This window comes from Pogona vitticeps, chromosome 1 (assembly GCF_051106095.1).
Source record: "Pogona vitticeps strain Pit_001003342236 chromosome 1, PviZW2.1, whole genome shotgun sequence".
NCBI lineage: Eukaryota > Metazoa > Chordata > Lepidosauria > Squamata > Agamidae > Pogona > Pogona vitticeps.
This window is the reverse complement of record NC_135783.1, coordinates 337,843,209-337,857,584: the sequence shown is the minus strand read 5'-3', so window position 1 is coordinate 337,857,584 and position 14,376 is coordinate 337,843,209. Positions and strand designations below refer to the sequence as shown.

At 39.4% G+C, this 14,376-nt stretch overlaps 1 protein-coding gene and 1 long non-coding RNA gene across 9 annotated transcripts in view; both read right to left on the bottom strand.

Annotated features, from left to right (window-relative positions):
* Positions 1-14,376, bottom strand: part of EVL (Enah/Vasp-like) — a 180,594-nt gene that overhangs the window by 126,308 nt on the left and 39,910 nt on the right. The gene's annotated exons all lie outside the window — the stretch shown is intronic.
* Positions 3,478-3,687, bottom strand: LOC144586095 (uncharacterized). Its single transcript, XR_013540823.1, has 2 exons — positions 3,582-3,687; positions 3,478-3,543 (listed from the first exon to the last, which is right to left on the bottom strand). It is a non-coding gene; the product is annotated as an uncharacterized LOC144586095 (long non-coding RNA).

Below are 14,376 nucleotides of genomic sequence, written 5' to 3'. Positions count from 1 at the left end.
GTTACTGGACTTCGACGCCCATGGACCGGCCTGAACCTGGGAGGGTTCTTCGGGATCGAAGTCATCTCGTTCCATCGTCAATAATGGGGTTGTCTCCTCGAACCCTGCATATCCCCAGGGTGATGCTGCTGTTGCCCCGAGGGTTTCCCAGGGTCCGGATGATACCCCAGTCTCCTCAGCTCCTCCAGATGCCATCGGGTCTTTTCCTCTCTTTCTCTCTCAACCCGTTTCTTTTCCTCAGCTAGCTTTCGCCTCCACTCACGGGTCTCTCTTTCTCCCCAGTAAGAGGGACGGACCCGAGCCTCATTCCTCCTTCTCTCCTCCGCTTCTTGCCTGGTCATACACACCTGTTCCCACTTGCCCGACCAGGGGTCCTGGATTGAGACCCATTCCCATTCGCCTCCTTTCCCCGCCTGCCTCAGACTGACTTCCCCCTCAGCTCCCTCTTCTGGAACTTTCGTTCCCCTCCCTGCCCAGACTAGAGGAGTCTGGGTCGCTATACTTAACCCTTTCACACCCTTTTCTAAATCAAAGGTATCCACTGCCTGGTGCAGCATCCGTGGTGGAAAAGGCTTGGGTGCGGTCTGGGTGCCCACGGAGGCTCTAGGGCGAGACGGCACTCCTAACATCACTTCACGACCCGGGGAACGGGTGTCACAGTATGGTCTTCTCTCTCCTGTTTCCCATTCTTTGCTTGCCTTACATCTGTGTGCAGAAATGGTACTAGGTACTCATCTTCAGCAGTAGCAATGCCGCTTCTGATAAAGCTAAGCTATGATTTGAGAAACTTTACCAAGAAAGAGACAGCTCTACATTGTCTCAGCATCTATCAGATCCAACTTACACATTTTGGCCCACTGCTAGTTTATACTCTCTCTGATATTATTCAGCAGGTACATGTTTCTTCCATTTTATTTTATTTTATTTTTGGTTAGTAGTTGGTTGTTGTTTGGATCAGCCTAAATTCTGATATCCCCATAGTGAAACAGTTATCTGACTATTTGGTCAGCAAAGCATAAACTATTATTGAGAAATGTACAATAGCTCCTAATGCCATATTAAAATGATTTATTTATTTATTAAAATATTTTTTACCCTGCCTTTCTCCTTGAAAGGACCCAAGGCTGATTTGCTGAGACTATCTAAACTACCTGTCTGGCTTTGCAAATGATAAGGCCATGGGCACATCACCACATCCAAACAAACAGCAAGCGGTGTATCTACAAACTGTATAAGGCTGGCTTTGTTCTTGGTAGAGTGAAGTGTAACTCAGGGGTAGACCACATATTTTGCATGCAGAAGATCCCAGATTATGTCTGTGTCATCTGCCAGTATCACTGAGCAACTCTATCTGAAAACACAGTACAGCTGCCAGTTACTGTTAACAGAAATGGGCTAGATGTACCCATGGTCTGACATATGGTTAAACTAGGCATGAAGGGAAATGCAAATTCCCTGCAACAATGCAATTCCCACGGGATAAGTGCCTGGGCAACTGGGCCTGTGTTTACAACCCAGTGACCAATCCTGAAACAAAGCTTGCTGGAATGCAAAATATGGAGTTGAGTAGCTTTGTTCCATAGCAATTAATGAGCTTTGACAATTAAATGTCTTGCATCACTCCATAAAACTCTGCTTCTGATGACATACTAACGAAATAATCTTGCTTGGCCTTCAGTACTGTATAAGTAAATTTCCTATGTCCTTATGTTGGCAAAAGGAGACAGTTCAATAGCTCCTTTGCAGCTTTAAGAGAAGTTGTGACACCAAAATAAAACAAATGTATTTTTCCCTGAGTTTAATTCTCCTCAGATACATTTAATTATGCCTGCCCAGCAATCACATAAATATCTAGCAATATCCTTCTACAGTTAAAAACAGCAGCACAAATCAGGCCAGCATTCTCCAACATCGCTGTAGGTAATCAGAAATCATGTCCTATTCAACTCTGATTTAAGCCATCAGGCTCCTGTTTTGCAAAGTGCTTACTTGGCCAGATTTATGAGTGCATTGGATAAGTCTCTGATTTGGTAAAATACATACATGCAAGATGCTTCAGAGACTGGTAGCGGTGATGTGTTAAAATCAGCATAAAGACAGGCGGGGTAAATTCTAATAAGTAGCTGAGTTAAGCCAAACAGTTTGTTAATTAAGGTCAAGGGTCAGAATGAGGAGTAAATTACTCTTCTGTACTGGTTTTGCAACGGCCCCCAGAAGACGTCTGATAAAAATAGCTGGCTGGATTAAGAACGTGAGCGTTCAGGCTTAGCTGCTCACAGTTTGGTTATTTTCCAGCAGCAAGCAACGAGTGAGTCATCCAGCTTTAATGACTATAGAAGCATGATGCAGGAATCACTTTTAAGTGAAGCGCAAGAGTGGGGGAGGAGGGCTCCCTGACAATGCTAAAAAATCTCATCCAACTTCAGTGATATTCACTTGTTAATCCTTCTTTATGGTACAGGACTATTATGGCTCTTTTTGGCAGGGTCACAGGTTTACATCATATATTTACATTAGGGTCTAACTACATAGATATAATGGTATATTTTATTATGCATCATATAAAACATGTTTTTGGATGCTTATTTAAACTAAAGCAGCAGCATGTTTCATCTCCCATCCATAGCTTTTGCCCCCATCATCATCATCTCTGCCCAATATGACTTCTGGACTAGTAATTTTCCTTTTCTCCTTTTTTCTTTTCTTTGCTATTCCATCTTGGTAATCCTCTCTTTAAATTAATTGTTTTAAATTGAAATTGTAATTTTATGATTTTATATATTTTTATACTGTTCTGTTTTATTTTGTAAGCCGCCCCAAGTAGATATGGTCTAGAGGGGCGGGGTAAAAATCAAATAAATAAATAAATAAATAAATAAATAAATAAATAAATAAATAAATAAATAAATAAATAAATAAATAATTCTTCACTATTAACAGACTTTTAGAGTAAGATATTAATAGTGAAGAACCTTTACTGGTCCAGTTGTCATATTGGGCAGAGATGATGATGGTGGGGGCAAAAGCTATGGATACATGCTATATATATGAGCTACATATATGAGCCATCTATATGACGGCTTATTATAAATACAGCAATGTTATTGTCTAGCGAATTTTCTTGCCTATTGTAATGGTTCAAAAAAGCGAATTTCCTTCATGCTCTCTTGAAAGAAGCGGTACTATTTTCAGAGACTGGTTTGAATGAATCTGATTAATAGCATGAATATTGACGGAATAAACTTACATCTCTGCAGACATTAAACTTTACTCAATCAGAAGCATGACTAAAGTTATGCATGCCTCCAAGGCTTATAAGGCTGCATAATGAAATCCACTGTTATACAAATGTAAATTTTTTTCTAGGTCATTATGATACTTAATCCATAGGCAAGATAGATTTAACCTGGTTGTAGGGTACAACCACACAGTGAGAAAAATATAGCTGGATCTGTAGTGATCCTCATTTTTTCTAACTGGGGTTTCCATCGATGAAGCCACTGTAGCCATCCAGACAAGGAGTTATATTTTGCAGACAACAGACTTTCAGTCAAGTGGAACTGCCACCTCAATGAGTGCACCTTTGCCTTCAGATCATGCAAGCACACTGAGCAACTCAACTGGAGCATGTTTAAACTACCCCTGCTAGCTGCGGGGGTGGGGGAGACAATTCCTGTCTAAAAAGAGGCTTCCCTAGGCTAGGCTTTATATCATGTAGTCACTGGGTTTTGATTGTGACTAATCTGTTGCAAACTGTGGAATAAATGGTCAATGTAGTCCTCTCCCCCCAAAAAATCTGACTCTAAAATACAAAACTCAAACTCCAAATATCATGGCTGATTGTCAGGTTTCCCAAACGTTTGCAATCTGAGGGACAGGTTATTATTTTCGAATCTTAAAATATAGTAATTTATTAAATCACCGGTGCCATTGCTGCCTGCCTATCCACTCATACAGCACTGCTCTAATTCCAGGCAGGACTAAACAACAACAGATCACCCTTACAACTTGCAGGTTATCCAGAATCAGATACTTGTTATTCCTCAGGCTGTCAACATCAAGGAACCACCAATCCAGCAAACCACAACTACCTCTCTCTTGTTCTTTGGCAAACACACCTCTCCTTAACTCTACCATCATAGTCCCAAAATTATTTTGCACCAGGATTTGGAGAAGGCAAGGAGCAGGATGAACCTTTACATTCAGTGTGCAGGGATCCTCCAGAAACACGACACAATTGTTTTTTAAATTGTTTACGCTAAGGAAAAAGATAACCAAAAAATATCTTATTTTCACCTTCCCTTGGCGTAAACCAGTATGGGAACCATTTTACAGAGTTAGAACTCTGCAATCAATCTTGCTACTTTAGCCACCTGTTCACAGCAGTCATGCATTAAATATTTTAAAACTTCAGCAATACTTGGGAAAACAAGATGCCCATCTGCCCCCTTCACCTCCCTACCTGTTCCTGCCACTGCTGCTGCCACCACCACCTCAGCTGGACAGCAGGCACATGCTCAGAGGCAGCAGGCCCAACTGAGGATGGCAGAGGCAGCAGTAGTGGCATGAGCAGGCAGGGAGGCAAGGGGACCAGAGGGAAGGGGGTGGGCAGGCAGTAGAGGAGGCAGAGATCAGCTGGAGGGCAGGAGCAGGTAGGGGCCCCGTCCTGGACACAAACCAGAAAAACAAACTACAAACTGATTCTCTTTTTTTTTTCCTGGGGATTCATGGTGGTTCTTGCTTCACAAACCACTGCTTTTCCAGTTTGTGCCTATCTCTAGTTTATACTGATTTCTAATTGTATTATCATTTTGCTTATTACTACGCTACTCTATTGTCATTTTTGCTAATTTGTGAAATATAAGAACAGACACATTTAATTGCTGCATCATCAAAAGGTATATGAAGTCTGGGTACCTTTGTTCAAAGAGCCTCTGGAAAGACCCAGATCCTGGGAGGTGCTGCACAATTGTAGATTCCAGGGATCACATGGTCTCTGCTCTCTAGGGAGTCTCTTGTCAAGCAGAAGAGGCATGACATTAACCTCTATATTTGCCAGGCAGCTTACTTGGCCTTTGCAATGCTCTACTTTTTAACGTCTTCTGTTTGACTGTCTCTTTAATAAAGTTTTTCTCTCTCACTGGTGCATTCTTTTTCTCTCTGAATCCAAAACTTACCTCTTGCCAGCTTACTCAGCAAGTTGGAAAACTAAGCAAAGAAAGCCAAATTTGTGGCAATCAGTAAAAAGAAAGCCCAGAAAATACAGTTAGAGATGTAAAATGAAAACATGAAACATGGTGATAAATTATAAACATTGGAATTTTGTTGAATGAACACTGGCATCATAGCCAAATAACAGAAGCAGGAACAGAGGTAGCTGAAAGCTGTTTTCTTAAGAACAATATGTAATATGGAACAAAAACATATTGGCTTTGAGTATCCATGTCGTGTTTTCTTGTTTCTGCTGTATAGCACAGAAACACAGATTTCAACACAGGCAACTGTTTTTAAAAAGTATTTTAAATGTAGAGTTATTGTAGGATGTTAGGAAATTCTTGGATGAAGAGGGTGAGCAACAAAAAGATATTAAAGCAAAAGAATAAAGAGCAAAAAAAAATCACAAAACATATAAAATAAAGAGAAGAGAGCCTGTTCGCAGAGTTAGAAATGAAAAAATAAATAAATGAAATAAATAAATAAATAAAGTACAGATTTTTTCAGTTAATGATTCATGGGAAAATAAGAACTTCATGATCAAAAAGCCTTGGAAAATGGTTGGCATACAACACAACATTGTTTATACATGTCACATTCAAAGTCAGAATAGTCATGATGATGTCCAACTACTAGCAGGAGAAGAACGAGAAATTTTCAAGGGACTACAAGATGCTCTCGCTCTCCTCCTCCTTCCCTCCTTCTCTTTCTCTTTTTGGTAACAGAATTTTTTTTTGCTGCGATGGATTTTGTGAGAACATCATTCTGTGAGAAAAGGCATGGAGGAACCTTTTGAAATCTAGTGGGTATCCATAATCTCATCCTGTGCATTAATCTGGGAGGTAGTCCAGCCTGCTAAATTTGTAAAGAGCAGCTCCTTCAGGTATCTATTGATGAAGGACAGCAGGGGGAAAATCACCTCATTTTACATAGAAGCACACAGCTTCAAAAAATGACTTCAGCAAAGAGAGGAATGAAGGTACTTGATATATGTACTGTAATATCAATCCACAGGGTTTTCATGTTTAATAGGCTACACTGCTGTTACTGCACTTTACCCAATTTGTGTCTGCCTTAATTATTTGGAAAGACAGTGCAACAGTAGATAAAAGATATAATTTCATTTTTCTTAAAGTTGATACAGTATTTGTAACCCATCAATGAAGTCATATTGTGAACAGTTGTAATGTGAAATGTACAGATTGAGATTTAATGACTTCAAGTGGTCTTCAGGTTTTTGCTAAGTTTAATGGTTTGACAGTGAGTTCAGTTGGAGGGGGAAACTATAAAATATAGAAATATCACTTTGAAAACGTATTAATAAAATTTCTTGATCAAATGTAAACAACATACTCCTTCAAATGAATGCTAAGGAAGATGAATATAAGGGATAATGTCATGTAAGAATTCATTATTATTATTATTATCATCATCATCATCATCATCATCATCGTCGTCGTCGTCGTCATCACCACCACCACCACCACCACCACCACCACTACCACTACCACTACTACTACTACTACTATTACTACTACTACTACTGCTACTACTACTACTACTGTGCCAGCAAGGCAATTTTGACTTTTGGCGACCCTTTTCAGAGTTCTTTCGCTATAAAACACTTAGAAGTGGTTTACATTTTTACATTCCCTTCTTCTGGGGTTGTCCTCGAATTGTGCAGCTTGCCCAAGGCCACACAGGCTGGATGTTTCCCCTGGAGGCACTATCCAGCCAGTTTCAAAGAATCAAGTTAAATGTTGAATGAAAAACATATTCTCTGTTATTAATCCTCTTTTCCCTCTCAAAACGGGATATCCTCAGAGGCATGGGCCCTAGCAATCACAACTGAAAATTAAACTTCTGCTTACCATCTAATGATCAAGCACAAAGCAGATGCATAGCGTTAAGTGAGGAAAAGCACATTGTATGACAAAACTTGTCCCACATGAGGGAAAAATATATTACATAGGTAATGAACGGTGTATGTAATCCTAGGATCTACACAGAGATCTCTGTGTAATGTCAAGCAGGCTATGCAGTTAGTTACACAGATGGTACAGTGTGCAGGTTCCAGATTGTCTCACAGATGTTGGGATCACTGAACACCATCCACTTTTGCTTTGCTTTTAGGAAGGCAAGCTGCCTCATCTGTCACAATAGAGATATTTATCCCACACTGAGGCCTTTCAATGATTCAACATTCTAGTAATCCCATCTGCTTTGATTTATCTCATTATGAACTCTCCAGTGAGCAAGAACAAGTTACTTTTGCCAAAGGCTTGCCTACACAATGGGGGGTTACCACTGGCTGCCATTCCACCCTTCATGCTGCATGTTTTTGAAGAACTACTGTGAAGTCAATAGCTCAGGCGCGGACTTCATTCTTTTCCTGGAAATCTCCCAGGAATCAGAGATGTAACATTTAGTAATTCATATATTTTTGTTTAATAAAGTCAGATGATGCTCCAACATGAGAGAATCCAACAATTCTCATAGCAGCCTTAGCTTTCCTTCTCTCCTACAGGCTGCGTTTTTCAGACTCAGCAAGATCATAACCAACCGTGTTCTGAAAGCAGCATTTATGAACACTAAATTATAAGCTTCTTGGGCCAGGCATCTGGTCCTATAAAGTGCCATGGACAATAAGAAAAACAAAAGCTGTATGATTCCCTCTTCTCTAACATTTAAGACAATATGGAACTGAATTTAAGATCCTATCATGGTGCAAAAGAAATAGCTTGAGTATCCACAGCCTTTTCCATTCATAAATATGGTAACAACTGTTCCTATGCATGCAGGAATTCTGAATATCAATGCTTATTATCAGATGCCATGCATAACCTCTGAGCCTTGCAGAAGGCAATAAAGACGGCACTTTGAGTAGGTATAAGGCACCTTCCTGTCCAGCAGTACTGTATTTTAAACTTTTAGATAGGGTTCACTTCCTCTGGGACTACTACATATCAAAGTAAATAAGGTGATAACTGGAGTCAACATCTTTTCATTGATCATACACTGCTTCTGGAATAGATGATAGGGATTCTTGGCTGCAGCTATCTGTTGATTCCCAGGTGAAGAGATTTTTTTATTATTATTTAGCAGTTCAGTTTATTTCTGCAGCCACTGGTGTTATTGCTGTTTTTGCTACTTCATTATTTTTGTTTAAAGCGCCGTCCTTATCTGCTATGATTATTTTGGTTCCTCGTCTGTGTAAGTTATTTTACATCATTTAAAGTTTTCTGAAAGGCAGCCCCAGAAATATTTTAGGAAAAAACTTATTCTGTCAGACTAGAAGCCAAAAGTTGAACTGCAAAGAAAGATTATTTCAACTTCTTAGACATGACCTAATAAAGCTTTGAGGAGCTTAAAGAAACTTTTGCTCCTAGAGAGAGTTCCAGCCTTTTATCTTAGTCTACTTTCCTGAATTTTGTGGCACAGTTTATCATCATCATCATCCTAGAACTGCAGAGCTGGAAGGGATCCTATGGATCAACAAATCCAGTCCCTGTCAAGGAGGCACAGTGGGGAATCAAACTCCCAATCTCTCGCTTCATAGCCAGATACCTAAACCACTGAGCTATCCAGCAGTTTGCAAAACACAATGCTACAGATACATATGTGCTTTGGGAGAAAAATATATTTAGAAAAGCCTAGGTTTTTTTAAAAAAAATGTTCAAATACAGTGATGCCTCGCTTGATGACGTTAATTCGCTCCAGCAAAAATTGCTGTACAGCGAAAATGTCATCAAATGAAATTTAAAAAACCATTGAAACGCACTGAAAACTGTTCAATGTGTTCCAATAGGCTGAATACCTGCTTGTCCAGCGAAGATCCTCCATAACATTTTCGGTGCCTTTAGTGCAAAAAATCAGTCCTAAAAACAGCAGGGGGGGGGCATTTTCTTCAGCTGCTGGCAATTTTTAAACCTGACAATCAGCTGTTTGCTGATTGTTGTAAAGCGAAAATCGGTTCCCGAAGCAGGGAACCGATCATCGCACAGCAGGGAAAAAACCATTTAAACCATCATTTTGCGATCACAAAAACGTCAACGTTAAGCGGATTCATAGTTAAACGGGGTAATCGTCCAGCGGGGCACGACTGTATATGTATGTAAGAACTCCTTACATGTAAATTTTCATGAGGGTTTTTTTTTTAAACCATACAGTTATGTTGAGATAGGACAGAATGGACTTGAAATGAACACATTAAGAAGTGTCATGAACTGGAAACTGAAATGATCTCTTCATTTCTCTGGAAGTTCTCACAGATAAACAGATGTCAAGCAGCACCAATAATGTCTGAAGAACACCTAAGAATAAATGGTATGTGTGATCACACTACTAAGTCACAGGTATCCAACCAAACATTAACAATGTGCTCAGAAAAAAAGAACACATGGCACCAGCAAGCCAGAAGACCCTTCAAAATGAGAAACAATAATTAAAAAAAATTCCACTAGTACTTTAAACAAGTTTTACTTGGCATAAAATGTCACTTTGCTCTTTTGTTTTTTGCTGTTTTTGCTCTGTTTTCTCTGGACATTTTTGAAGAAGAGAAACAACTTTAAAAAATCAGTCAACCTTCCTGGATTTAACTCAGCTGAGATTGAATCTGACAAAGGCATTATTGCATTTTAGTTCTTTGAAATCTCATCACAGCTCTTTGCAACCCTCTTCCCATCCATGCATGCTATTCAGCATCTATGTTATCCAAACTTCGTACAGGACTATTTCCAATGGGAGGGGGCTGTCTTTTGCCTCCATTTCCTGCTGTTGTAAATGTTTGTCCTCAATTAGACTTTGAGGTTTTGCTTTCCTCATACAGGAATGTGACAAAGCTGTAGCTGCATACTGCATTTTCAAAGCATAAGCAGTGATGCCACAGTCATTTTGGCAGAACTGGGACATGCATGCATATACTTCCAAGAGGTTCAGACAGACAGACAGAAACCTTTATTGGCATACTACAAGAGGTTCAGCAACCTTCCCTAACATGTACAGATGCATTTGCTCTCGGCCATTCTTGCTTATAGGGTTATACACACCAACACACATGCCACTCCATTCATCTCCAAGGGGAAAAGAAAACTCTTTGTGGCTTGAGGTTTGCCATATTTAAAATGCAAGTACATTCTTATCATTGCATCTATAATTGCAACCCCAGTCCAGAAGGACAGAAAGGGAAACACCAAAATAAAAACCTCTATAGAACCATAACTGGCCTGACTCAACCTTAAATAAGCATCTGAAACCAGCTGTGACTGTTTAATGCCAAGTTAAAAGTTCACTTATGGACGAACATTCACTCTGCCTTGTTATGCCACTGCCAACCTGTGGCAGGGAACATTGAGGAATATAGTGTGGGAGAAGAAAAAAACTCAGTCACCTTTGTAACTTTTACATAATTCAGTGTTCCTGCAGATTTTGTTTGTATGTGCTGGACAAATGCTGGCTAGATAGTTCAGGGGGTTAGGTACCTCGCTGTGAAGCCAGAGGTTGGGAGCTGAATTCCCCACAGTGCCTCCTAGAAGAACTAGCCTATGTGACCTTGGATAAACTGCACAGTCCCCGGATGCCACCAGAAAAAGGGAATGGTAAACCAACAGTTCAAGTAAAGATGGAGAACAATAATAAAACAGCCATAGTGCAAAATACAACTTACATGAAAATCCTGAAGAATTTAAACACCAGGTAAAGAACAGACCAGTATTGCTAAACACAACTGACTGTAAGCCAGAAAAAATGTGAATTCAAAAAAGAGATAGAAGGAAACAGTTTATTCCTATATTCAGAAGAGGGGGGGGAGGGAAAGGATGATTGATTAAACTTGAAATTGTTATTGACAGATGAGAAACAAAAGTAAAAAGTGAAACTTTGAAAAGCAACCTCAACTTTGCATGAAGAGAGAGAACTGTAATAATAATTGCAAAGAATCAGAAGAGACCAACAAAAGAAACCATCTCTCCCAAAAAATCTTTTTTTAAAAAGGCTGCTGAATTAAGGATGCTGAAAGATTAACAGGGAAACATGTTATCAAAGCAAAATAAAATAAAGAGAAAAGATGTAAGGATGACAGGTTTGGTGTGACTCTTGCATCCACATGGCATAAACACATCAAACAACCGTATTCAGCCCACCTCCCTTGAAGGGGAAAGAAAAAAGAAAGAAAGAAAAAGAAAAGAAAGAAAGAAAACAATAACAAAAAATCCCCTTCCTTGCCCCCATCTGTCTCCTCCTTCCAGCAGGAAGCTTTCAATTTTTTCCCCAGTTTGTTCTTAAGGACATAGGAAATCAGCACTGCCCTAGCTAGGCTTTAACAAAAGCAAACATCTTTGCTTCATCCCATTCTTTCTCCATGGCGGAGCCAAGAAAGTTTTTAATTTGTCAGTACCATTAAGTGGTTAAACTCTCTGCTTAAGCCACATAACAATATTGGGAAGCTGAAAACAGACAGGAAGTTGAAAGCAGAAAGAAATCCATTTTCGTTTACAGTCCCAATGATCACACGTCTGGGTGCCAAACCAAAATGGCATTATCCTACCTGCATCTAAAAAAAACAGTAGCCTCTGAATGGGAGCCAGGAAGGTGCAGGTAGAAATGCTCTAGGCCCAGACTGGTTCATGCTGACATGTTGTGGTCACGAGGAAAGGAACAAACTAGTTCATTTCCAGAGCAGACCAAACAGTGAGACCAATCCCAGTGTATAGTAGCCTCACTCCCACTGCACAGAGATTGAAGCTATCAAAGTTCTAACAAGAATATGTACCAAGGAATATGGAAAACAAAACACTGGTGCACAGACTGGAAATGTTCCGTATATATTCCAACTATACAGAAATATGTCAAATATTACATCAAATGTATTGTAATTGTAATTACATTACTGTTGAAGCATTACATTAAATTCCTATTTGAGCAAAGAAACTGTATCAGGACTTTGCAACAAAGACTTTCACAGTATAAGAAGAGGCATCAAATAATAGATGCTGAAGCTGGAGTCTGAAAAGAAAGAGATTAGAAATTATATTGCAAATGTATGTTGGCTACTGAAGCATATAAAGAAGCTGGAAAGAAAATCAAATTGTATTTTACAGGTTATAAAAAGGTAACTTTTTACCTATAAAAAGGTAAAAAGAAATGAGTGTGGTCATTATCAGTCCAAAATATAGGAACTGTATGGATATCAGAAAAGTATATTTAAAAGCAAAGCAAAATGTACTGCTTAAGAATGGATTTAGATGCATCAATATTATATGTGAGAGAAAAAATGCTTTGCACCATGGAATACTTTTTCCCCACACTGTCAAATCAAAGTTCTCCATTATAGCCACTTTCAGGTGTTAAACCACCACTTGGTGGCACAGATTTGCAAAATCCAGGTTTGTTAAATGTCACGTTATAATACTTAATACATATAGTAAAGACCCCGGGTAGGTGGAGCTCGTCAGCCTTGGAAGGCAGCCCATCTAGGAGAAGGACAACTCTGATTTCAAACCTCCACTGCCTTGTGGCTATATCCACTCATGGGAAAGGCTTCAGGAGTTAACCTTGAGGCAAAATGCGGAACTGGAGTCCCGGGGGCAGTTCATGTCATTCTGTCAACTCCTGCAACGTTGCTGAAACCAGTTGTATTGGCTCTTGCCTTTCCATTGAACTATTTCAGCGATGTGGAGAGGGGGGATTTGCTGCTTGGGTAACAGCCTATCCTCCATACTACTTTACCCAGGCTTCGTGCTCTGGAGAGGACACTCATACAGAGTGTGTTACCATGGTCTCTCAAGACTGAAGGATGCCTAAGAAGAAGAAAGTGTACTGCTTATATACTACTCCATAGTCCTTAAAGCACTCTCTGGGAGGTTTAGAATTTAATTATGCAGGCTATTCACTGCCCTCCCCAGCAAGCTGGGTACTCAGTTTACTGACCCCAGAAGGATGGAAGACTGAGTCACCCTGAGCTGACTATCTGAGCCCAGGACTGAACTCAGGTCATGAGCAAAGTCTATACTGCAGTTTAACCACTGCACCATGAGGCACCTGTTTATCTCCCTAAGATTCGGGGGGAAAGAAGTAAAACTTGGTGGAAGAAACACAAATAATTTAAAATATGTAGATGGCACTCTATTATTGTCAGAAAACAGCAACAACTTCAAACAACTCCTGATTGAAGTGAAAAGAGAAACTGCACAAGCAGGATTATAGTTTATCATTAAGAAGACAAAATACTGACTGCAGAATGTTATGTAAAGAAACTGTAATTATTAAAGTTTTTCTGTATCTTGGCTCAATTGTCAATCTAGATGGAGACTGTACCCAAGAAATCAGAAATCTGAACCGTAGAACTACAAATGAATTAGAAAAGATCCTCTGATGTTGATGAATACTTACTGGAAATCAAGAACAGGACCATTCATACTATGATATTCCTGATTATTGTGTGAAAGCTGGAAAATGAAGAAAGTTGACAAGACAAAAAATTGATTCCCTTGAAATGTGTTTGTCATAAAAAAAAGATATGAATGTAACTGAATCTCTGATAGCATGTCTCTGACAATATCCACTATACCAAAATGAACTCAGTTGGGCTTTGCACAGCATCATAGAATCATAGGATCATGAACTTCGAAGAGGCCAATAAGGCCACTGAGTCCAACCCCCTGCTCAGATCAAAGGATATCTGCCAGGGGGTTGTCTAAATTTCTCTTGAATGTCATTCACCTAAACAATGTGTAACAACATACAAGAGAGAAATCTCTCCCTGAGGAGTTTACAATCTAAAATTGGCCAGAGGAAATTAAAAAACGGAGAAAAGACACTGATGCAGAATTATAGGGGGAAATATATGCACTTCTGTACTTAAGCTTGCTTAAGCTAAAGGATGAAGATTAAGTATCCACAAAAACTGCTGAGTTTTGAAGAAAGATTTGAAAAATATAAGAGTTGTTTCTAGAAGGAATTCTAGCCATTAAAAGCAACAAATATAAAAACTGGATCATGTCAGGTGTTATGGATGCAATTTTGGCTGATTGGGAGGTTTACACAGCCCACTTTGTTCTGACTCTCCAAATGTAACCAAGACACTAAAAACCCAATGATCAAATATAGGCTTTATAACTTTCAAATACTTATTTTATTTAGTCATTCATTTATTTATTTAGCTTA